Raw genomic sequence first — 26,229 nt, 5'->3', positions numbered from 1 at the left:
ACAAGTAGGTAGAGAGGCAAGCAGAGAGAGAGAGGAGGAAGCAGGCTCCCTGCTGAGCAGAGAGCCCAATGCAGGGCTCGATCCCAGGACCCTGGGATCGTGACCTGAGCTGAAGGCAGAGGCTTTAACCTACTGAGCCACCCAGGTGCCCCACTTTACCAGTATCTTTAATTCGTTTTTGTTTTTATCAAAGTTATCCATGAACAGTGACTAAAGGGGTAAATAATGGCTTATTACAGAAGACAGTGAACCTCTATTCTAACAATTTCCCAATTCCCCAGGAATTTTTGGAGCTGAATCTTTTGGTATATACAAGGCTTCCGAGGCTGTCCCGGATATTGCGGCCCAGATAGCCAGGGGAGGCTGATAAAACTGGAACACATGAAGGAGGTCAGGCCCACTTCCACTAGAGAAAATAATTCATGCATCTAACCAAACTACAATAGAGACTGGGGGATTCTGACTACATGCCCAAAGAAAGAGAAGGCAAATATGAGTAGTTAGTGGTTTTTGCCACATATACCATGGTTACTTTTCCTCAAAAAAACTGAAAAAAACTGTAATGGACCTTGGAAACAGATGGCAGAGGAAGAGAGAAGAAAGGATATAAGGGAAAATAAGTCAGCTAACCAAATCTAAAGGAATATTAATAAACATCCCACAAAAATGGAAAAAAATTAAAAGATGATTAATTCACTCAAAAAAAATCTCCTTTTGTTATGTACCCTATTCTATGTAAAGTACAATAAAAAATATTTACATTAAATGTAATGTAGTATCCTCAATTAGATCCTGGAACAGAATAAGGACATTAGTGGAAAAACTAATGAAATCCAAATAAAGTCCAGAAATTACTAACAATGATGTACCAACATTGGTATCTTAGTTTGGACAAAAGTGCCATAGTAATATAAGATGTTAACATGAGGAGAAATTGGATGAGGCATATACAGAAACTCTATATATAGTCTTTGCAACTTCTCTATAAATCTAAAATTATCCTCAAAAAGTATTAAAAAATTCAGCATTATAAAGATGCAACCACTGTAGTTCCTCAAAAAACTACAGAATCACCATGTGATCCAGCAAGTCTACTTCTAGATATATACTCAAAAGACTTGAAAGCAGAAACTCAGAGATATCTGTATATCCACATCCACAGCAGCATTACTCACAATAAACAAAAGGTGGAAGCAATCAAAGTACTCATCAACAGATAACAAAATAAACCAAAAAATGTGATATATACATACAATGTTGTATTATTCAGCATTAAAAAAGAAATTCTAACACATGCTACAATATGGATGAACCTTGAAGATATAGGCTAAATGAAATAAGCCAGTTCCAAAAGGACAAGTATTTTGCATGACTCCACTGTGTGAGGTACTTAGAGTAGTCAAATTCGTAGACAGAAAGTAAAATGTAGTTGCCAGGAACTGGAGTGAGAGAATAGTAAGCTAGTATTTTCTGAGTACAGTGTTTCAGCTTGGAAAGATGAAAATTCTAGAGATGGATGGTGGTAACCAGTTGCACAATTCTGTGAATGTATTTAGTGTCAAAGATCAGTACTCTTAAAAATGGTTACAGTGGGAGTTCCTGGGGGCACAGTTAAGTGTCCAACTCTAGTTTTGGCTCAGGTTGTAATCTCAGAGTGGTGAGATTGAGCCCCTTGACCTGCTCCCCACTGATTGCAGAGTTTGCTTGAGATTCTCTCTCCCTCTCCCTCTGCCCCTCCGACTTGTGCACTCATTTCTCTTCCCCTAAAATAAATCTTTTCTTAAAAATGGTTACAATGATATGCTTTACACATTATTTTACTCCAATTTAAAAAAATACGGCTATATAAGCACATTGATAGAGGTTTGGACAGAATACTTCCAAACAATAGAAAAAAAAGATCTAAAACAAATTCTGACTTCCCTAAGACGATGCCATCTAAGGTAGTTTTGAACAAGACAGTCATACTAGAAAAGGAAATGGGAGGTGGGGGGTACTGAATACGACAGAGGCAAAGCAAATATGGTAGTTTAGAGCAGGGGTCAGCACACAATAACCCCATAATCCATATTCTGCCACAGGTTTTTGTAAAGCCCACAAATTAAGAGTGGTTTTCACATTTTTAATGTGGGAAAAAAAAAAGTTAAAATATAAAGCTGAAAAAAAGTTAAAATAGGGGTGCCTGCTTGGCTCAGCTGAAAGAGCATGTGACCCTTGATCTCGGGGTCTTGGGTTCGAGCCCCACATCAGATGTAGAGATTGCTTAAACTTCTAAAAAAAAAAAAATTAAAATAAAATTTTATGACATTCAAGAATTATATGGAATTCCAATTTCAGTGTCCATGAATAGTTTCCCTGGAACACAGCCATAATCATTTGTTTACATAATGTCTACAGCTGCTTTCATGCTACCACAGCAGAGTTGAATAGTTATGACAGAAATAAAGCCTACAAAACTTAAAATATTTACTAGCTTCCCCTTTACAGAAAAAGTCTGCCAACCCCTTGTCTAGAGGCCTGAAAGTAGTCCATTTAGTATGGCTACATCAAAGATCTCTATGAGGGAGACACATGGCAAATGATGAGACCATAAGGTAATGGGCTTTATGAGCTAAGCTAAGGAACCTGAACTTGTCTCAACTTGATTCCATTTACTATGAGAAGCCACTGAAGAACTGTGTAGAAAGTAATTCAGATAAACTTCATGTAAAGACAATTATCCACTTGCTTTTAAAGGTATCTGAGCTATTCATGGACTAAAAGAACAAAACCTCCCACTAAAAAACAAGGTCTTAAAAAATAAATAAAACTAAAATTTAAATTTTAAAAAAGCCCTAGAAGCATATCAATACGGTTAACATAACATATTAAAAATTTTTATCTCCTGGGGTACCTGGATGGCTCATTCAAACATGTAACTCTTGATTGTGACTTCAAGCTCCATGATGTGTATAGAAATTACTTAAAATCTTAAAAAAAAAAATTGTTACCTCCTTCTTTGTGCTTACCCATGTTTTCAAATCTTCAAATCTGAATTATAAAGCTGCTTTAATAACCCAAATGCAAAACTCAGTATTTTTAAACTCCTATTCATATGCACACATTTGTTTTTCATGTTCTGTACTCTTCTTCCCCACCCCTAGGTAGAATGTCTAGGAAAACCCACACATAGTAAAACTATGAAAGCATACCTCTGTCATACTTGCAAAGGATAAATGACATTCTGCATTTTCAAATTACATATTTGCTTTACAGACATAAAAGAATAAAATATTTGAATTCAAGTTCTGGCAGGGCACTCTCGTTCCTACATAGGGCTTTCATCACATTGAACAAATAGCCAAATTAATCTTTTTTTTTTTTTTTTTTTTTTTTTTTTTTTGACAGAGATCACAAGTAGGCAGAGCAGCAGGCAGAGAGAGAGAGAGGGAAGCAGGCTCCTTGCTGAGCAGAGAGCCCGATGCGGGGCTCGATCGCAGGACCCTGAGATCATGACCTGAACCAAAGGCAGAGGCTTAATCCAGTGAGCCACCCAGGCACCCCAAATCAGTATCTCAATGAAAGCAAAAATGTTAAAAGATAGAAGAAAATGCACAGCTTGAAAATCAAGTCAAAATGTTGAAAACTGATGCAAGATAAGACTACATGTAACCCTGAGAATATAATTATGTGTTTAAAGAAATGCAAAGTCCTTGATTTATACCACAGTACTCTGCACTTCATGATACACTGCTTCTTAAGATTAAATTCCTTTTAATGTTCTGTTTCAGTTCTTCCACTAAACTGTCGGGAATTCATGTGCAGGGAACCATGTCTTTTATTTCTTTTGTGTGTCCCCCACAGCACCTCATAGAGTGCCCATATATAGTAGGTGCTCGATACATACTTACAATTGAATGACAAAATAATTAATCCTAGTTTGAGCTCACATACTGAAACCCTCACACCTACAATTCACACCATTAAGCCTCCTTCTACCCAACAGTTTAAAGGACATTCCTGGGGTGAGTACTGCTGATTCTACTGGATTTATTACATTAGGTTTCTTCTCCAGCAAAGAGCTCAAAGTACACATCTAATGTTAAAATAGAATTCCTGACTACTGAGAAGGTGGGTGGAAAAGTAGGCAAGTGAAGGAAAAATCTATTATAATAGCTTGCCTCCAATGAAATAAGCATTATTCAGGCCTAAAGATTAAAACATTCCTAAGATATCTCTAAACTAAGACCCCTAACTGCATCATTTCATTAAACTTTGTATTAGCTAAATTCTATCACAATGAATATCATTAAAAACCAAAAATTCACTATTAAGATCCTAAAAATCTCAACTACCAGTCCATATGATTGTATAAGATCTAGGTATAATTATTTACTCTGCCAAAACCAAACTTCTAAACTTTTTCAAAGTATTATGATTGAACATCTACCACATGCTAAGCACTGGACAAACAAATGAAAAAGAAAACCAGTCAAAATATCAAGTGACTTTGTATTCTGCTATAAACTAAAGTACTACCAAAAGAGCTGAGGAAGTACCATGCAGTGAGGAGTCAACTTCTACCTGTGGAAATTTGGGGAAATTAAATACCAAATCTAAGCTGGACATTGAAGACTTGAGGAGGAGTTTGAGGCAAAGAGCAAGAAGAGGGGGAGAAAGAATAATCCTGGCAAACGCACAGCTGTTCACAAGCAGAGCACACTGGGCATGAGAAATAGAGGATAAAGAGGTAGGGTAGAGTTAGACAACAATGGGTCTGGTATGAAAGCTATGAAAGTTGGAATTTATGCCCCCAGGTAATGGACACAAAGTAGAAATCCTGAAGCAAACAGTAACAAAAACCCGAAGAATCCGTTCACATAAAAGCAAGAGCCTAGGCCATATTAAAATCATCTCAAAGGCATGATTTCATATTATGCCATATAGACACAGCTCTAAATACTGTGCTGATGCAGATACAAAAGAAATCTAAGTGTAAACCATTCCTCTGTCCATGCTTTCAACTGAGTCTCAGGGCTCAGTCGTTGGCCCTCTTTACTTCCTCATCTTACCAGACCCATGGTTTTAAAACACAACATACGGATGATATCCCAAATGTGTCTTATAGGCACAGTTTTGACTTTTTCTGAGCTCCAGACTTAAACAGTCAACTGCTAACTCAATGGTTATTCCTATATATCTAGTGGTATCTCAAACCCAACATTAACCAATAAAACTCTTCATTTTAGGGGCACCTGGGGTGGGTGGCTCAGTAGGTTAAGCATCTGACTCTTGATTTTGGCTCAGGTCAGGATCTCAGGGACACTGAGATCAAGCCTGCTTAATATGCTCTCTCTTAAAAAAGAAAGAAAGAGGGACGCCTGGGTGGCTCAGTTGGTTGGGCAGCTGCCTTCGGCTCAGGTCATGATCCCAGCGTCCTGGGATCGAGTCCCACATCGGGCTCCTTGCTCGGCGGGGAGCCTGCTTCTCCCTCTGCCTCTGCCTGCCATTCTGTCTGCCTGTGCTTGCTCTCTCCCCCTCTCTCTCTCTGATAAATAAAATGGAATCTTTAAAAAAAAAAAAAGACAGAAAGAAAGATGCTCTTTCTTCCTCTCCCCCAAGTGCCCTCCTCCCCTGCACGCTCAGTGGGCAGTCTGCTTGAGATTCTCTGCCTCTGCCCCTCCCCTCCCACTCTCTCTCTCTAAAAATAAGTCTTTAAAAATAAATAAAAGGGGCACCGATGTTAAACAACTGCCTTCAGCTCAGGTGATGGTCCTGGAGTTGCAGGACCGGGTCCCACACCAGGCTCCTTGCTCAGCGGGGAGCCTGCTTCTCCCTCTGACCTTTCCTCTCTCATTTTCTCTTTCTCTCTCTCTCATCCTCTCCCTCTCTCAAATAAATAAATAAAAATAAAATCTTTTAAAAATAAATAAAAATAAACTCTTCAGTTTAAATCCCTATCTAGCTCCTTCCAGTTTGCATCTCTGTATGTGGCACCAGTTACTCTAGCTAAAATCCTTGTTATCATCTTTAATTCCTTCTTTCCCTCGCCTCCAACTAAGCTATCAGCAAACTCTATTGGTTCTACCTTCAAAATATACCTTGAATCGGATCGCTTCTCACTGCCTCCATCACTGCCTCCCTGATCCAAGCCACCATACTTCTGCCTTCAATTCCAGTGACTTCCTAAATGGTCTCCTACGGCCCCTCTTGTCTCTACAGCACTCAAAGTGATCTTTTTAAAAGATAAATTTAAAAAACAAATTAAAAAAAAAAAAAAACTTAGGGATGCCTAAGGGATGGCTCAGTGGGTTAAGCCGCTGCCTTCAGCTCGGATCGTGATCTCAGGGTCTTGGAATCGAGTCCTGCATCAGGCTCCTTGCTCAATGGTGAGTCTGCTTCTCCCTCTCCCTCTGCTCCACTCCCTCCCCCCGGCTCATGTTCTCTTTCTCTCTCAAATAAATAAAATCTTTAAAATAAATACATAAATAGGGGCGCCTGGGTGGCTCAGTGGGTTAAGCCACTGCCTTCAGCTCGGGTCATGATCTCGGGGTCCTGGGATCGAGCCCCGCGTCAGACTCTCTGCTCAGTGGGGAGCCTGCTTCCCCTTCTCTCTCTGCCTGCCTGCTTCCCCTTCTCTCTCTGCCTGCCTCTCTGCCTACTTGTGATCTCTCTCTCTCTGTAAAATAAATAAATAAAATCTTTTAAAAAAGTAAAATAAAATAAATACATAAATAAAACTTAAATGTGACTGTATCATTTTTTCTTCATAAAACTATCCAATGAATCCCATCACACTTAGAATGCAATCCAAAGCCTTTCTAGTCTACGAGACTCTATACCATCTGAGATCATCAACTACCCAGTATCATTTCCTAACACATCCAATTATTACCCAGCAATCTCCAAACAACAGGACCCTAGCCTTTTTCACTTCCTTGAAAATTGCAAACTGATTCTCTCCCCAGAGTCTTTGCATTAGTACTCTCTCTCCCCCACTTGAAATGCACCACGTTGGCCTGGCACACTCTTTTATCATTCAGGTCTCTTTATGCTCAAGAGTTACCTCAGAGAAACCTTACCTGACAACCTATCTAAAAGAACCACCAAACCTACCACACCACTCACTATCCTCTCATACTACTTTCTTCACATCACTTAAGTAATATCTGAAATCATATTACTTATTAGTTTATTGTTTATTTACTAGAGGGTAAATTCCATGAGAACAGGGACTTTGTCTTATTCACTGCTCAATCCTGAGCCCTGGTTCCTACCTGGCATCCAATACGGTTCATCAATTATTTCTAGTTGAATGAACAAATTTGCCTAATTGGTCTAATCTATCTTATTTATATTTTTATCCTGTTGTGCATAACTGAATTTGCTTCCCTACTTTTGGATTTATATCTAACTCATGATTACCAGGGTTTTCTTCCTAGAACAGAGCTAAACTAGCTAGACTAAATAGCTAAATAGCTAGACTATTAAAACAAGCTATACTATATTAATGCCTTTAATTCCTTGCCTATAATTAGCCCTGTCAGCAACTTGGCCAGTAGTTTTTGACTATAACTTCCATTATCCTCTTTCTATATAATCAGAATTTTCAGTGTACTGCTGATCATAAATGCTATTGATAAAGATGGACTGACATGCCAAGAAAGTTATAACAAATATTTTTTATATTGCAAGTAACTCAAGTTTTGGGGTTTAAGATTTTACTTATTTATTTATCAGAGAGAGACCACAAGCAGGGGAGCGGGCGAGCAGCAGACAGATGGAGAAGCAGGCTCCCCACTGAGCAAGAAGCCCAACATGGGACTCGATCCTACAACTGCGACCACGACCACAGACAAAGGCAGACACTTAACCAACTGAGCCACCCAGGCATCCTTGGTTTTATTTGGGGTTTGCGTGTGTTTGTGTGTGTGTGTGTGTGTGTTTATTTATTTGTCAGAGAGAGAGAGAAAGAGCAAGAACACAGGCAGACAGAGTGGCAGGCAGAGGCAGAGGGAGAAGCAGGCTCCCTGCCAAGCAAGGAGCCCAATGTGGGACTCAATCCCAGGACGCTGGGATCATGACCTGAACCAAAGGCAGCCGCTTAACCCACTGAGCCACCCAGGTGTCCTTTTTTTTTTTTTAAAAGTGAAGAAAAAATAAAGGGGCACCTGCGTGGCTCACTGGGTTAAGCCTCTGCCTTCGGCTCAGGTCATGAACTCAGGGTCCTGGGATCAAGACCTGCACCGGGCTCTCTGCTCACTGGGGAGCCTGCCAACCCCTCTCTCTCTGCCTGCCTCTCTGCCTACTTGTGATATCTCTCTCTCTCTCTCTCTCTGTTAAATAAATAAATAAATAGTCTTTTTACCAAAAAAAGTAAAGAAAAAGAAAACCATAAAAAAGCAAACATTTATACAACAAATTCACAGGCAGGTGACGAAGATCAACACCAAGAGCAACAAGTCATGTTGATAGTATATACTCTAATCCCAGTCTACTAATGAGAAAAATATTAAATCCCAACTGAGGGACATGTTACAAAATACTGACCAGTACTCCTCAAAATTTGCAAGGTTATCAAAAGTAAAGTCTGAGCTCTCTTGTCAGGTGCGTGGCACTGGCAGGATGAGCAAGCGCTGCAGTCTTCATACTGCAAGGAAGTTCTGTAGCCACAGAGATCAGAAGTGACATGTTAAACAGCACAAGAAAGCACATTTGGGCACAGACCTGAAGACCAACACTTCTGGAGGTATTTCCCATGCAAAGGGAATTGTGCTGGGAAAAGTGGGGGTTGAAGCCAAACAGCCAATTTTGCCATCAGGAAGTGTGTCAGGGTTCGGCTGATCAAGAATTGCAAAAAAAGGGGGCACCTGGATGGCTCAATGGGTTAAGCCTCTGCCTTTGGCTCAGATCATGATCTCAGGGTCCTGGGATCAAGCCCCACATCAGGCTCTCTACTCAGAAGAAAGTCTGCTTCCCCCTCTCTCTCTGCCTTCTGCTCTGCCTACTTGTGATTTCTCTCTGTCAAATAAATAAATAAAATCTTAAAAAAAAAAAAAAAGAATAGCAAAAAAATCAGTTTTTGTACCCAATGATGGTTGTCTGGATTTTACTCAGGAATGTGATGAGGTTCTAATTGCTGGATTTGGTTGTAAAGATCATGCTATCAGTGACATTCCTGGAGTTCACTTTGAGGTTATCAAAGTAACCAACATCTCTCTTTTGGCCTTACACAAAGACAAGAAAGAAAGACCAAGATCATAAGTTTTGAAGGTGAAAACCTGATATATTAAATGTTCATATGCCAAGAAAGAATCTGAGAAACTATTATAACTAAGAAGATCCCAAAGGGACATAATTACCAAAAGTATTCTGGCTGTGTAACAGACAGTTCTGAAAGGCAATAGCTTCATATGAACTCTCTGGAGATGCCTTGGAAGATGAAGCAACCAGCTTTGTTTGCAATGAAGCTATAGCCATCTTGATAACACATCCCTTGTTTGTTATCACTTTTCCCTACCTCACTTCCTTTTCTTCCCCTATTAAAGGGTGAAATTTCACCCTTTAATAGGGCATTAGTATAGAAGCATTATCTACAATAGTCAAATTATGGAAACAGCCCAAGAATCCATCAACTGATAAATGGATAAAGAAGATGTGTTATACACACACACCATGGAATATTAGTCATAAAAGAAGAATGAAATCTTGCCATTTGCAACAACATGGATACAGCTAGAGAGTAAAATGTTAAGTGGAATAAGCCAGAGAAAGGCAAATACTGTATGATTTCACTCATATGTAGAATTTAAGAAACAACAGGGGCACTCAGGTGGCTCAGTGGGTTAAGCCGCTGCCTTCGGCTCAGGTCATGATCTCAGGGTCCTGGGATCCAGCCCTGTAAGGGGCTGTCTGCTCAGCGGGGAGCCTGTTTCCTCCTCTCTCTCTGCCTGCCTCTCTGTCTACTTGTGGTCTCTGTCTGCCAAATAAATAAATAAAATCTTAAAAAAAAAAAAAAGAATTTAAGAAACAACAAATGAGGGGTGTCTGGCTGGCTCAGTCTGTGGAGCATGCAACTCTTGATCTCGGGAATGAGTCTGAGCCCCACCCTGGATATAGAAATTACTTAAATAAATATTAAGGGGGAAAAAATTAGCAAAGGGGGGGAAAAGGGGGCAGGGCAGGCAAGCCAAGAAACAAACTCCCAACTACAGAGAACAAGCTGATGGATACCAGGAGGGAGGGAGGTGGGAGGATGGGGATAAGTTATGGGGATTAAGGAGTGTACTTGTTTTAAAAAAAAAAAAAAGACAGGAAGGGTGGTTAGGTTATGGACATAGGGGAAATTATGTGCTATGGTGAATGCTGTGAAGTGTGTAAACCTGGCAATTCACAGACCTGTACCCCTGGGGCTAATATATGTTAATTTAAAAAATTAATTTAAAAAATGAGCTTGTTGTGATGAGCTTCAGGTGATATATCAAAGTACTAAATCATTATATTGTACAACTGAAACTAATATTACACTGTATATTAACTAAATGGTTTTTAAAGATTTTATTTATTTTTTGGGGCGCCTGGGTGGCTCAGTGGGTTAAGCCGCTGCCTTCGGCTCAGGTCATGATCTCAGGGTCCTGGGATCGAGTCCCGCATCGGGCTCTCTGCTCAGCAGGGAGCCTGCTTCCCTCTCTCTCTCTCTCTCTGCCTGCCTCTCCATCTACTTGTGATTTCTCTCTGTCAAATAAATAAATAAAATCTTTAAAAAAAAAAAAAAAGATTTTATTTATTTTTTAATTTTTTTTAAGATTTCATTTATCTATCTGACAGAGATCACAAGTAGTCAGAGAGGCAGGCAAAAAGACAGAGAGGAGGAAGCAGGCTCCCCACTAAGCAGAGAGCCCGATGCAGGGCTCGATCCCAGGACCCTGGGATCATGACCCGAGCCAAAGGCAGAGGCTTTAACCCACCGAGCCACCCCAACGCCCTAACATTTTATTTTTAAGTAATCTCTACAACCACTGTGGGGCTCAAACTCACAACCCCAAGATCAAAAGCTGCATGTTTTGCCAAATGAGCCAGCCAGGCACCCCAACTAACTGGAATTTTTTTTTTTAACTTCAAAAAAATAAAAATAAAGCATTCATACATTTAAAGATTTATTTACTTATTTATTTATTTGACAGAGAAAGAGAGAGTCTACAAGAAGGCAGAATAGCAGGTAGAGGGAGAGAGAGAAGCAGTCCCCTCAACTAAGCAGGGAGCCTGATGCAGGGCTTGATCCCAGGACCCTGGGATCATGACCTGAGCTCAAGGCAGACACCTAACAACTAAGCCACTCAGCATTAGTACATGTAAAAAAACAAAAAGAAGTATTGTGGTATCCTGGATGGGATCCTGGAAGAGAAAAAGGACATTAGGGTCATGTAGGTGGCTCAGTCAGTTGGACATCTGCCTTCAGCTCAGGTCATGATCCCAAGGTCCTGGGATCAAATCCCACATCAGGCTCCCTGCTAGGCCACGAACCTACCCCTCCCTCTGCCTGCTGCTTCCCCTGCTTGTGTTCTATCTCTCTGTCAAATAAATAAAAATCTTAAAAAAAAAAAAAAAAAAAAGGGCGGTCACCTGGGTGCTCAGTCTTTTAAGAGTCTGCCTTTGACTGAGGTCAGGATCCCAGGATCCTGGAATGGACCCAATATCCCTGCTCAGCAGGAAGCCTGCTTCTCCCTCTCCCACACTCCCTGCTTGTATTCCCTCTCTTGCTATCTGTCTCTCTCTCTGTCAAATAAATAAATAAAATCTTTAAAAATAATAATGTTTGTTTTTTAATTAAATTCATCCAAAAACCCTGCCACTCAAATAAAATCACCATTAGTTTACATTTGAAGTAAATGTAGACTTTTATGTAAATGTTTAGACATATATGTACAGTCCTACAAAAATGCAATCTTCCTACACATTTTACTTGACAAAATATAATATGATTTCCAAATAATTAGTAGAAATCTATATTATACCTACTAGCTACAAGGTATTATCCTCTATAAAAGTATCATATTTATTTAACCAACCCCTTATTACTTAACATTTAAGTTTTTCCAAGTTTTAGCTATTACTAAAAAATACTACAAAAATAACAGTTTAATAAACATATTTCCAAACTTACGAATTAGTGCCTTAACCAAGAAAAGCTGCTGAGTCAAGGGGCATATAGGTTTTGAATGCTTTCAATACATATAACCAAAATGTCCTTCAAATAGGATGTTCACAAGTAAATATCCACGAACAGCAGTGTATTAGTGAGCCAATTTCCTCACTCCTATGCCATTACAGTATTAATACTTTATTATGTATATACAAAAGTCAAAAGTGCCAGACTTGCGGGGGGTGGGGGGTGTTATTCATAAATGAAAAATAATCTGTATCCTTACTGGTTATTTTTCTTTCTCTGTGTATGTTATCTACCTATTCACATATCTTTAGCCCATCTACTAGATATTAAAGTCATTAAACTTTTAAGTACAACACGTGGTGCAACTTCCCCTCCCCCACAATCTTCCTGGCATTGCTCATCACTGGATGCCCTACACCTGAAAAATTGCCTAGCACATAGTAAGCACTCAGTAAATATGTTAAGTACTAACCGAATTAATCTCTTTCAACTTTATGATGTTTTTGCCAATTACAGGTTGTTTTATGCAGTAATTCAAACAATATCTGCCTTTATGGATTCTGCTTTTACAGTCATGCTTTGAACAGCTCATCCCATTTCAAGACTGAAAAAATGTGTACCCATTTTTTTAAACTGGTCATTTTCTGCCTTCACATTTTTTTTAAGATTGTATTTTTAAATAACCTCTATGCCCAAAATGGGGCTTAAATTTACAACCCTGAGCTCAAGAGTGGCATACTCTACCAAATGAAGCAGCCAGGTGCCTGCTGACCTCATATCTTATATTTATTTTTTTTTAAAGATTTTATTTATTTATTTGATAGACAGAGATCACAAGTAGGCAGAGAGGCAGACAGAGAGAGAGAGAGAGGGAAGCAGGCTTCCTGCGGCGCAGGGAGCCCGATGCGGGGCTCGATCCCAGGACCCTGAGATCATGACCCGAGCCAAAGGCAGCAGCCCAAACCACTGAGCCACCCAGGTGCCCCTCATATCTTATATTTAACTATTTATTTAATTCACTTGGACTTTATTTTACCTACATTTTAAGGTAGGATTCCATTTTATTATTACTTTTCAAATGGTTAGCCAATTGTTCCACCATAACTTTGAAATTCTCTCTCAACTAGTGTGAAAAACCACCTTTATAGGGATGCCTGGGTGGCTCAGTTGGTTAAGCAGCTGCCTTTGGCTCAGGTCATGATCCCAGTGCCCTGGGATCGAGTACCACATCAGGCTCCTTGCTCCACAGGGAGCCTGCTTCTCCCTCTGACTCTTGCCTGCCACTCTGCCTGTGCGCGCGCTCTCTCTCTCTCTCCCTCTCTCTCTCTGACAAATAAATAAATAAAATCTTTAAAAAAAAAACTTTATAATACTTATTAGCTTTACATATTTCTAAATTTATTATTCTGTACCAATGCTCTGTCTAATCCAAAATTACTACTCATTGTTTTATTACAGCTTTACTTATATACTCAGTAGTAGAAGTTGCACACACACACATACATACATACACACTTTACTCTTTCAGAACTTTTCTTACTTTACAGATTCATTCTTCCAAATAAATTTTGGAATCATTCTGTCAAATTTTCAAAAGGCATTATGGTTGGAATCATGTAAAATTATCAGCCACATGAGCTAATGCAAGTTAAAGTTACTTAATTTCTCTGTATTTTCCTCTTTGGTAAAATGGAAATAATTGTACTTACCTCACAGATCTGTTAACAAAACTAAACGAATTAAGACATAAAATATTAAGCTAGAAAGATTTTAACATAATTGTTCAAAAGTAACTACTGTTACAATGCTTACTCAAAAAATGCTCTCCAGGTTGTGCTCTCACAAAATTCAAAGGCCCTTTAAGATACATCAAAGGGTAGCACACACATGATATGAAGAATACATAATCAATGCCTGCTTCATTTCACTGAAGCCCTAACCCTTGACAAAATGAATGGCTAGAGCTGGCAGCAGGAACCCATGAAAAACATCAAAGGTCAGCGGCAAGGAAGCCTCAAAAAGTTATATCAATACTGGCCACCCAGTGGAGAGGACAACTTCTAGGTCCTTCTAGTCACAGCCTTATAGAGCATCAGCAAATCTCCTCTAACGACTTGTTCCCCCAGATCCACAGTTAATAGACAAAACTACTTATTTCTTGCTTTCTATTCAGGAAACACATGGAGACTATAGTCCTCTCCACAATAGTTTTCAAACGAGAGTGCAAAGGCAGAATATAAATGCGATCAATAAATATAGACTGATAGGCCCAGATTATTCTAAGAAATTATCTCCAGGTTTTCCACATCACTGTAATGATGGGGGCGGAGGGATACAGTGTGGGTTTTTTTTTTCTGTGGGGAGACAGGCTTGTCTCATTTTGTTCCTTACTCTTTTGTTATCTGCATGACACTGGGATTAGTGAGAGGTCACATAACACAAGGAGGCCTTAAAAAAAATCTTACACCTAACTAACACAAATAAGAATACAGAGGCCAAGAGCGGCAAAAGGACTTGCTCATTACAAAAATAGCCAAAGGCCTAGACCCCAGGTCTTCTAATTCCCAGACCACAGCTCACTCCACCACACCAACAAACACAGCCTCTCGCCGACGACTGCCACGCTTCGAGGTGGGAGGAGCAAAAGCAGACAGATCACGCTGCCGCAAGGACACAGGAGAAAACCACGGATCAGCGCAGTCGACGGCACGTGACTGACCACGCCTCTCCCCTACCCCGCTCCCCCTTCCCCGCGCCAGCAGCACGCGCTGCCAACCTCGTCATGTGACCTTCACGCGGCCCCAGCGCTCCCCCTGCTAGGCGACTCTTTCCAGCAGCCATTTTGCCGAGAACTTGTCGTCCGTGCTCACAGCGGAGCAGGACGCCACGAAAACCCGTGGCCAGATTTTACAGGCCGCACAGGCGCTTCGAAAAAGAGCTCAGACCGTGAGGGCTGAGCCGAACCTCATTGAACACGTCGCACCCCGGGGCGCCGGGGAAAGCTGTGGGTGCGCCTCAGCCCGCGATTGGCTGTGGCGTCCACGTGACGCCACGGCCCCCTCTCTAACCCCCCCCCAACAAAAACACCCAAACAGACTCTTAACACCTCGCGCCAAGTACACGCCACCGGGCGCGTGAGGACTAACGGGGCGCGTGGCAATCAAAGCGCCTGCGCGTACCTGCCAAGGCCGACCGGAACGGGCCCACGCGCCGCTCAGCTCACGGGTCCCGGAATCCTCGCGCTGCCGGACCACCCGGCTAGTCATTGGCTGCCAGGTTTGGTCACGTGTTCACCTCAGGCCCGCCCCTAACCGCTAATCACCTGGCACCGTGCTCGAAGCGGCGCCGAAAGTCGTCCGCACGCGGAAAGGGAGGGTAGTTAGAAAACCTACTTTTTTTTGCCGCTTTGGGGTTACATTCATAAAGGGGAAACGAGAAAGCTGGGTCTCAAAACTAAGTAAGCTCACACCTACCGGTTTAACTTCGCGTGCCTCTCCAGGAGCCGGGAACCATCGCCCTTGGGCGCTCCCCGATGCACGCCGGGATACGTCTGGCGCCCCTCAGTGTGCTGCAGAGCATGCCGGGAAAAGCACCTCTCCCGATTTCCTGGCTCTTACCTCCGGGTGTTCCTTTCATGTCCCCTTGAAAGCCAGGTTCTTGGGCTGGGAGTTTGAGTAATTATGGGAGTGTGACTCCATATAACAGGCACTTTCAGTGCCCCTTTTCCCACTTGTTCATCTGTGTGGTCTTGGGGAAACTGCTTAACCTTTCTTCATGGAGCATGCATTTAGGAAGTGCCTGTTGAGTGCCTTTGTGGATACTGGAAAGAAAAAAAAAGCAAGAGTGTTTGTCTACAATGGAACTATCAGCCTTTCATAGTTACTGGAAAATAATGCTAATTTAAATACAACTTACCTACAAACCCCACTAGGAAGTGGAAATAATACTTGGGACTTTCTCTTAGTATAAAAGACCAGACTTTTCATGGTAACCTCATTGCTGTTGTTGGTGAAAATGGGGGTAGAAGAAGCAGGAGGCATTTTACAGGGGCCAGAGATGTGGCCTTATTATATTTTCTGGTTCAACCTGCCTTAGCTATGGTATATTGGTTCCAAGAAAAACACCATCTGCTAACGGTGAGAAAAGGTGGTCTTAGGATGAGTTAATTTTGTAGTCTTCACAGACTGACCTCCAGGCCAAACCCTGATGTTTTACCCCCCTGAAGCCACCAGTTAGAACAATTCATATCTCTTTTGCTTTGAACTCCATTTCTCAGCTATTTAGATTTCAAAGCTATTTTTTCAGTTATCAAAGGGATGATTAAGCTTGGGGAATTTGACTAGCACTGGTCAGACTCACGAGAGTGCTGATTAATAAACTAGAAATTAAATGTATTAATTCATAATGTGGTGACTGAGTCAAAACACAGTTTTGGGCACACTTTTCTGGCTGTAAGATATTTGATAAGCCTAATCAGAAAATTATTTTCTAACTAGAAAAACGAAGGGGAATTAGTTGATCACATGTAATAAAACCATTAAGGAACCACTGGCTGGCTCAGTGGGTAGAGTATGTAACTACTAATCTCATGGTGGTAAATTGGGGAGCCCCATGTGGGTGTAGAGATTACTTTTTTTAAAAATCTTTTTTAAAAAACTATAAATTATAAGCATAACTATCAAACTCGAAGTTCATAAAACACTCCAATATATTTGATTACATTTGATCCTAACAACCATGAGAGCAAAGTACTATTCTAATATTACCATCTCCTAAAAAAAAAAATCTTGAATGGGAAACTGGAAAATGTGTTTTAACATGTTCTCCAAGTGAATGTGGTGCACAACTAGGTTTGGGGTCTATTGGCCATAGGTGAAAGAACCCAGTCCTTGAAGTCAGACCCATCTGGATGGACCTGCAGTTCTCTCATTTACTGTACTTTGAACTTGAACAGGTTTTTTAACTTTCTGAACCTCAGTTCCTTTAACCACAAATTGTGGCCAGCCCTAGTCTCAGATTGTCATGATGATTCTGAGATAATAATATTTAAAACACCTATCCTTTAAACCCTGATGCCTAAGAGGTGTTCTGTAAATGTGAGGACTAGTTAGTGGTAAAGGTTGTATTCTAACCAGCATCCGTACTCTATCCAACACAGCACACTCTTGAATTATTTTTTCCACTATTCTGTTTCTCCCCTAGACAGTGCTAGAGGCACACTAGCAGATTCTTACACTGCAGTTCTTTTTTAAGACTTTTTGGTGACTGTTGCCCATCTGTTGGTGCATATTGTTACATTATCTCCTTGCTTTCATTTCAAGGTTGTTTTTTTTTTCTCTTAACATGTTAACATGCTGAACTCTAGACATTACTGATGTAAAATAACGATGATACAGAAATAGAGAATGGAGGTGGCACCTGTACCTTTGCTTCAGGTAGGTTAAAAATTGTTTACATTTACATACCTCAGAGTAAAGACACCCTCAAAATTCACCTTCACTTTTATAACAATGTTTTGGAGGCTCCAATTCCCAGTGTTCTTCCAGTGGTTCCTTTTTCAATACCTTCATATATTTCTAACAAAAGGAGGATTTAGCTAAAGCAGAGTTTCCCACAGACATCTGAAATTCAATATTTCCAAAGTCAAACTAATTTTCCAACCCTTCACTCCACACACCAGCTATGAGTGCATTTCCTTACGTGAGCAATGATATCACTGTTCCAGGAATTCTTCCTGTCTAGGAAACCTCCATTTTTTTTTCATGGCTCTAACTGTTTTCCACATTCAACTGGCCACAAAGTTCTGCTGCTTCTAATGTTAAACACCTTGTAAGTCCAAACCGTACTTTCCATTTCTTACACTATTTCATTAGTTCTACCCTTATCTTTTTTTTTTAAGATTTTATTTATTTATTTGACAGAGAGAGATCACAAGTAGGCAGAGAGGCAGGCAGAGAGAGAGAAAGGAGGAAACAGGCTCCCTGCCAAGCAGAGAGCCTGATGCGGGACTCGATCCCAGGACCCTGAGATCATGACCTGAGCTGAAGTCAGAGGCTTAACCCACTGAGCCACCCAGGCACCCAGTTCTACCCTTATCTTTATGAGACCCTACAAATATAGAGATTTCATCCTAATGATAATAGCATGTTAAAGTTGATTTCAGAATACAAAACTTGTCATCTGTATTATTTACAATAGACCACTGAAAGGTTTGCAACGTCTTGCACAGGGAATGCTGTTAGTAAGGATGAGTGAAATAATTTCTTTAATATAAACAAATATATCTAATTATATAATAGAGTAAATTATAAAGTCTAGATGTTTTGGACATATTTTACTGAGTGCTGAAGAGTATTAGTAGTAATCTTGGAAGTAATTATAGATTTATGCTATTCTTTTTTTTTTAATTTTTTTTTTAAGATTTTTTTTTTTTTAATTTATTTGTCAGAGAGAGAGCGAGCGAGAGTGAGCACAGGCAGATAGAGTGGAAGGCAGAGTCAGAGGGAGAAGCAGGCTCCCCGCAGAGCAAGGAGCCCGATGCGGGACTCGATCCCAGGACGCTAGGATCATGACCTGAGCCGAAGGCAGCTGCTTAACCAACTGAGCTACCCAGGCGTCCCTAGATTTATGCTATTCTTAAGTATTTCTGGTTCACCCAACCTCCTAGAACATGATAAAATTGTTTTTTCTTGCTCTCTTGAAGTTAAGGATGATTATTCACTTGGGAATGAATGTGAGTAGAAGTGACATGTATTACTTCTAGGAGGAAGGTTTAAATACCAATGTGCAATTACCAATTTTCCCTTTCCTTTTGCCACAGACGCTAGCAATGCTTCAACTTGTGGTTACTCTATCAGCCTTGGTCCCATCAAATGACTGACACAGAGCAGATATTCCAAGCCGGCTAAGAGTGACTATGCAGAATGCACAAGAAATAACTTATGTTGTTTAGAGACACTGGGATTTGAGATTGTTAGTTAGCACATATAACCTAGCACTTATATAGAGATGGAGGAAGTTTCTTGAAGTCCATTTTGTTAAGGAAGACCCCAATGGCCAATGACCACAATGTGATATAAATTTAGAAACATAAGAGAATGTGGGGGACAACTGCCTGATTGTGATATAAAGCCTGAAGAAAGAACAATCATTGGAATCTTGCTCTTTCATCTCCCCCCCCACTGCATAATCATTCTTCACAGACCAGGAAAAGTGATCTTTTAAAAATATTAGTGAGATCGTGTGACTCCTCTCTTTGAAAATGACCAAAATGTTTCATACTACACTTCAGTTAAAATTCACACTGTTTACCTTGGTCTGTGAACCTAACAGATCTGGCCTTTACCCTCTTATCATTGTTGTGGTTTGTGCACCCTTAATCATTATTATCATCCTTACTTTATGGTCTTCATCTGGTTGTCCCCTCAGCCTGTGATCCCTCCATGTGGATGGATCCTTCTCTGTGATTCTCATCAGCTCCAATGTAACTTTCTAAGAGAAAGGTCTTAACTGACTACCCTATCTAAAGGGAACTGCGGGGATGCCTGGGTGGCTCAGTTGGTTAAGCGGCTGTCTTCGGCTCAGGTCATGATCCCAGCATCCTGGGATCGAGTCCCACATCGGGCTCCTTGCTTGGCAGGGAGCCTGCTTCTCCCTCTGCCTCTGCCTGCCACTCTGTCTGCCTGTGCTTGCTCTCGCTTCTCTCTCTATGATAAATAAAAAAATAAATAAAAATAAAAAAAATAAAGGGAACTGCGTCCGTCCACTGGTCATCTCTATTTTAGCACCCCTTTTTTTTTAAGTTTATTTATTTATAATCTCTACACCCAACATAGGGCTTGAACTCACGACCCTGAGATCAAGAGTTACATGCTCCTCCAACTGAGCCAGCCATGCACCCCTCACCTCATTTTATTTTATTTTTTTTTTAAAGATTTTATTTATTTATCAGAGAGAGAGGGGGAGAGAGCGAGCACAGGCAGACAGAATAGCAGGCAGAGGGAGAAGCAGGCTCCCCGCTGAGCAAGGAGCCCGATGTGGGACTCGATCCCAGGACATTGGGATCATGACCTGAGCCGAAGGCAGCTGCTTAACCAACTGAGCCACCCAGGCATCCCCTCATTTTATTTTTTTTATGGCAGTTCTCATTATCTCAAAGAACCTTATTTTATTGTTTCCCTTCTGCCTCTACCCAAGATGAGAATAGAAGCCTCCTGTATATTCTCAGCACCTTGAAAAGTATCTGGCACACAAAATACAGCAAGTGGGGGCGCCTGGGTGACTCAGTCATTGGGCAGCTGCCTTCGGCTTGGGTCATGATCCCAGAGTCGTGGGATCAACTCCAGCATTGTGCTCCCTGCTCAGTGGGAAACTTGCTTCTCCCTCTCCCACTCCCCCTGCTTGTGTTCCCTCTCTTGCTCTCTCTCTGTGTTGAGTAAATAAATAAATAATCGTTGTTTTTTTTTTTAAGATTTTATTTATTTATTTGACAGACAGAGATCCAAGTAGGCAGAGAGGCAGGCAGAGAGAGAGGAGGAAGCAGGCTCCCCACTGAGCAGAGAACCCGACGCGGGGCTCGATCCCAGGACCCCGAGATCATGACCCGAGCTGAAGGCAGAGGCATTAGCCCTCTGAGCCACCCAGGCGCCCCTAAATAATCGTTTTTAAAAAGTACAGTAAGTGAAAAAATATCTTCATATATCTGATAAATGTTTAATATCCACAATAAAGAACTCCTACAATTCAACAACAACAAAAACTCTATTAGAAAATGGGCCACAGGGGCACCCGGGTAGCTCAGTTGGTTAAGTGCCTGACTTTGGCTCAGGTCATGATCTTGGGGTCATGGGATGGAGTCCCACATCAGGCTCCCTGCTCATCATGAGGTCAGCTTCTCCCTCTCCCTCTGCCCCTCCCCCTGCTCATGCTCTCTGTCTCTTTCAAACAAATAAAAAGTCTTTTTAAAAAATGGGCAAAGGATTTGAATAGACATTTCCTCAAAGAAGATATACAAATGGCCAATCAAGGGGCACCTGGGTGGCTTAGTGGGTTAAAGCCTCTGCTTTCGGCTCAGGTCATGATCCCAGGGTCATGGGATCGAGCCCCACATCGGGCTCTCTACTCTGCGGAGAGCCTGCTTCCTCCTCTCTCTCCCTGCCTGCCTCCTCTCTTGCCTACTTTGACCTCTGTCTGTCAAATAAATAAAATCTTAAAAAAAAAAATGGCCAATAAACCCATAAAAGGGTACTCAGCATCACTGATCATTAGGAAAATGCAAATCAAAAACACTATGAGATACCACTTCACACCTCTTAGGACAGTTACCATTTTTTTAAAAATTTTTTTTAAAGATTTTATTTATTTATTTGACAAAGAGAGATCACAAGTAGGCAGAGAGACAGGCAGAGAGAGAGGAGGAAGCATGCTCCCCGCTGAGCAGAGAGCCCGATGTGGGACTTGATCCTAGGATCCCAAGATCATGACCTGAGCCAAAGGCAGAGGCTTAACCCACTGAGCCACACAGGCGCCCCCCCCAAAAAAAAATTTTTTTAAACAGAAAATAGGGGCACTTGGGTGGCTCAGTAGGTTAAGCATATGACTTTTTTTTTTTTCTTTAGCATCTGACTCTTGATTTCAGCTCAAGCCATGATCTCAAGCCATGAGATCTAGCTAAACATTGGGCTCTACACCGGGTATGGAGCCTACTTAAGATCCTCTCTCTCCCTCTCCCTCTGCTCCTCCCCGCCAAAAAATAAATAAAAATAGAAAATAACAAGTGTTGGCAAGGAAATGGAGATATTGAAAGCTTTGTATATTGTTGGTAGAAGTGTAAAATGGTACAGCCACTATGGAAAATAGTATGGCAGTCCCTAAAAAAACCAAAAATATATTACTGTATAATCCAGCAATTCCACTTCTGAATATGTGTTTAAAAGAATTGAAAGTAGGGTCTTGAAGAGATATTTGTACACCCCAATTCATAGCAGCATTCTTCAGAATAGTCAAAAGATAGAAACAACACAAATGTTCATGACAGATGAATGGATAAGCAAAATGAGGTATATACTTACAATAGAACTACTATTCATCCCCAAAAAAGAAGGAAAGTCTGACACATATTTTGAGGGTATTATAGTACATGAAATAAGACAGACACAAGAAGATAAATACTGTTTCCACTTACACAAAGTATCTAGAGTAGTCAAATTAATAGAGACAGAAAGTAGAATGGTTGTACCCGGGGGTTGGAGGAAGGGGGTAATGGGGAGTTGCTACAATAAGGGCTTAGAGTTTCAGTTTTGCAAGATGAAAAGAGTTCTGGAGATTGGATGTATAAAAAAGTAAATGTACTTAACATTACTGAACTATACACTTAATAGGATGGTCAATTTTATGTTAAATATATTTTACCACAATTAAAAAAAAAGTCAGCAGAACTTTCTTGACAGGAAGAAGGAAGGAATGAATATATAAGCTAAAACTGATGTGTCTGATACTCATTTACCATTTCAACTTCACTGAACTTATCCATTTCCAATGGTCACTAGTATTGAGCATTTGTAAGTGTGTGACAAAGACAGAGAGACAGCCATCTAGACTGTTCCCAGATATATCTTACTTTTCTGAAGCACAGATCTCATCATATAATGCCTTAATTAAAAAAAAACAAAAACAAAAACAAAACGTAGATAGGGCACCTGGGTGCTTCAGTAGGTTAAGCCTCTGACTTTGGCTCTCGTCATGATCCCAGGGTTGCAATCAAGTCCCACATTAGACTTCCTGTTCTGCAGGGAGTCTGCTTCTCCCTTCCTCCCTCCCCTCAACTAGTTATCTGTCACACAAAAATAAAAAATATATAACTAACTAACTAAATAAATAAATACTTTGATAAAGTCTAATTTATTGACCTTTTTGTTAATGGTTAATTTTCTATCTTATCTAAGAAATCTTTGCCTACCCAAAGTTGTAAAGATTTTCTTCTCTGTTTTTTTGCAGAAGTATTATAGTTTTAGCTTTTACATTCAGGTCTGATATCTACATCAAATTAATCTCAGTGTATTGTGTGAGGTAGGGGTTTAGCTTCAATTTTTCCCCTCATTAAAATATCAAGTTGGTTCAACACTATTGGTTGAACACTTTTTCCCCCTTCAAATTACCTTGGTACCTGTATTAGTTATCTATCATTGTGTAAGAAATTACCCAAAAACTTAGTAAGTTTAAACAGCAAATATTTATTACCTTATAGTTTCTGTGGTTAAGGAATCTGGGTACAGTTTGCCTGGGTGCCTCCAGAAGTTTCTCATGAGGTTGCAGTCAAGCTATTGGCCAGGGCTGCAGCTCATCTGAAGGCTTGATTCAAGGGAAACAGAGCCTGCTTCCAAAGCTCATTCATGTGGTTCTTGGCAGACCTTGATCACTTGCCACAGGGGTTTTTCTACAAAGCTGCTTTACAACATGTCAGCTAGCTCTTTACCAGTAGCAAGCCACCCAAGAGTGAAAGAGTATGCTCAAGATGTAAGCCAGAGTCTTTTCTAAACCTAATCCCAGAAGTAACACTTGTTACTTCCATCAGCCCTCACTCAAAGGGAGATCACAGAAGGGTAGGAATCATTGGAGATCATCTTAGAGGTTGCCTACCACATCCTTTTTCAAAAATCAATTGACTACTATGTATGTTTGGGTCTATCTCTAGATTCTATTTTGTTTCATTGACCTATTTATTTTTCCATATACCAATGCCATGCTGCCTTGATTTCTGTAGCTTTTTAGTAAGTCTTAAGGTCAAAGTGTTGTTGTTGTTGTTCTTAAGTAATCTTTACACCCAATGTGGGACTCAAATTCATGACCCCAAGATCAAGCCAAGCATCCCTTTAAAAACTGTTTTGACTATTCTAGGTCCTTTGTATCCCCACATAAATTTTAGAATCAGTTTGTCAATTTCTATGCCCCCCCAAAATCCTTTTATTTTAAATAGAATTGAATTGACTCCATAACTGTGTATAACTAATACCTTAATAATATTGTCTTTCACTCCATTAATATGAAGTCACAATACAGACATCTGACAAAGGACAAATATTTAGAACATAGAAAGAAACCTTAATAACTCAATAATAACAAGACAGCAACACTTTATTTTATTTTATTTTTTAAAGATTTTATTCATTCATCTGACAGACAGAGATCACAAGTAGGCAGAAAGGTGGCCAGAGAGGAGGAAGCAGGCTCCCCGCCAAGCAGAGAGCCCGATGTGGGGCTCAATCCCCCGACCCTGGGACCACGACCCAAGCCAAAGGCAGAGGCCCTAACCCACTGAGCCACCCAAGCAGCAACACTTTTTTTAGATGGGCAGTATTTTTTTAGATCAACAAAATCCTTGAACTGATATCTACAAATGGCTAATAAGTATATATATGAAAAGATGCAGAAGACTATTATCATGGAAGTACAAATTAAAACGACAGTGAGAGGGGCTCCTGGGTGGCTCAGTTGTTAAGCGTCTGCCTTCAGCTCAGGTCATGATCCCAAGGTCTTGGGATAGTCCCACATCGGGCTCCCTGCTCTATGGGAAGCCTGCTTCTCCCTCTCCCACTCCCCCTGCTTGTTTTCCCTCTCTCACTGTGTCTCTGTCAAGTAAATAAGTAAAATCTTTAAAAGTAAAAAAAAAAAAAAAAGAAAAGAAAAAGAAAGAAAAAAAAAATAAAATGACAGGGGCACCTGGGTGGCTCAGTGGGTTAAAGCTTCTGCCTTCGGCTCAGGTCATGATCCCAGAGTCCTGGGATCAAGCCCCACATTGGGCTCTCTGCTCAGCGGGGAGCCTGCTTCTTCCTCTCTCTCTCTGCCTGCCTCTCTGTCTACTTGTAATCTCTGCCTGTCAAATAAATAAATAAAATCTTTTTTAAAAAATAAATAAATAATAAAATGAGAGTGAGATATCACTCATACCCCCCAAAATATCTAAAATTAAAAAGACTTGACAATACTAGTGTTGGCTAGATTTGGAGCAATTGAAACTCTCAGACACTGCAGCTAGGAGTATAAAATGGTACAATCCTTCAGAAAGGGCACCTGGATGGCTCAGTTAGTAGAGAAGGTAACTCTTATCTTGGAGTCATGAGTTCAAGTCCCCCCCCCATATCGAGACATTGCTTTTTTTTTTTTTAAGATTTTATTTATTTATTTGAGGGAGAGAGAGAGCGAGCACAGAGGGAGAGTGACTAAGAGAAACAGACTCTCCCCTAAGCAGAGAGCCCAATTCAGAACTTGAACCCAGAACCCTGAGATCGTCACCTGAGCTAAAGGCAGGCACTTAACTGACTGAGCCACCCAGGCACCCCGAGATTGCTTTTATTTATTTTTTAAGATTTTGTTTATTTACTTGTCAGAGAGAGAAAGAGCACGCACAAGCAGGCAAAGTGGCAGGTAGAGGTGGAAAGAGAAGCAGGCTCCCTGCCGAGCAAGGGGCCCAATGCAGGACTGGACCCTAAGACCCTGGGATCATGACCTGAGCCGAATGCAGCAGCTTAACCGACTGAACCGCCCAGGTGTCCCTCGAGATTGCTTTAAAAAAATAAAATAAAATATAAATTTTTTTTAAAGATTTTATTTATTTATTTGACAGACAGATCACAAGTAGGCAGAGAGGCAGGCAGAAAGAGAGGAGGAAGCAGGCTCCCCACTGAGCAGAAAGCCCGATGTAGGGCTCGATCCCAGGACCCTGGGATCATGACCTGAGCCAAAGGCAGAGGTTTTAACCCACTGAGCCACCCAGGCGCCCCTAAAATATAAAATTTTAACATACACCTACTCTATGACCAGAAATTCAACTTCCAGGTATTCACTCAAGAGAAATGAAAACATTTATCTTCAAAAAGAGGTGCTATACAGGATAAAACCAGAGAGGGAGACAAACCATAAGATATTCCTAATCATAGGAAACAAATTGAGGGTTGCTGGAGGGGACCAGGGTAGAAGGATGAAGTAACTGGGTGATGGACATTGGGGACATTAATGAGCAGTGGGTATTATATAAGACTAATGAATCACAGACCTGTACCCCTGAAATAAATAATACATTATAT

The 26,229-nt window shown here is 40.7% G+C and overlaps 1 protein-coding gene and 1 pseudogene across 1 annotated transcript in view; one reads left to right on the top strand and one right to left on the bottom strand.

The window, feature by feature from the left end:
- Positions 1-15,397, bottom strand: part of MGA (MAX dimerization protein MGA) — a 172,258-nt gene extending 156,861 nt beyond the window's left edge. The window contains exon 1 of the mRNA XM_059372573.1: positions 15,328-15,397. The gene's annotated coding sequence lies outside the window, so the exon portion shown is untranslated. The remainder of the gene's footprint in view (positions 1-15,327) is intronic.
- LOC131999350 (small ribosomal subunit protein uS12-like) lies at positions 8,605-9,243 on the top strand (annotated as a pseudogene).
- Positions 15,398-26,229: the final 10,832 nt, after the last annotated feature.

The sequence above is a fragment of the Mustela nigripes genome, chromosome 13 (genome assembly GCF_022355385.1).
Source record: "Mustela nigripes isolate SB6536 chromosome 13, MUSNIG.SB6536, whole genome shotgun sequence".
NCBI classification, from domain to species: Eukaryota; Metazoa; Chordata; class Mammalia; order Carnivora; family Mustelidae; genus Mustela; species Mustela nigripes.
The sequence above is the reverse complement of the archived record's forward strand: the minus strand, read 5'-3'. Positions and strand labels throughout refer to the sequence as shown.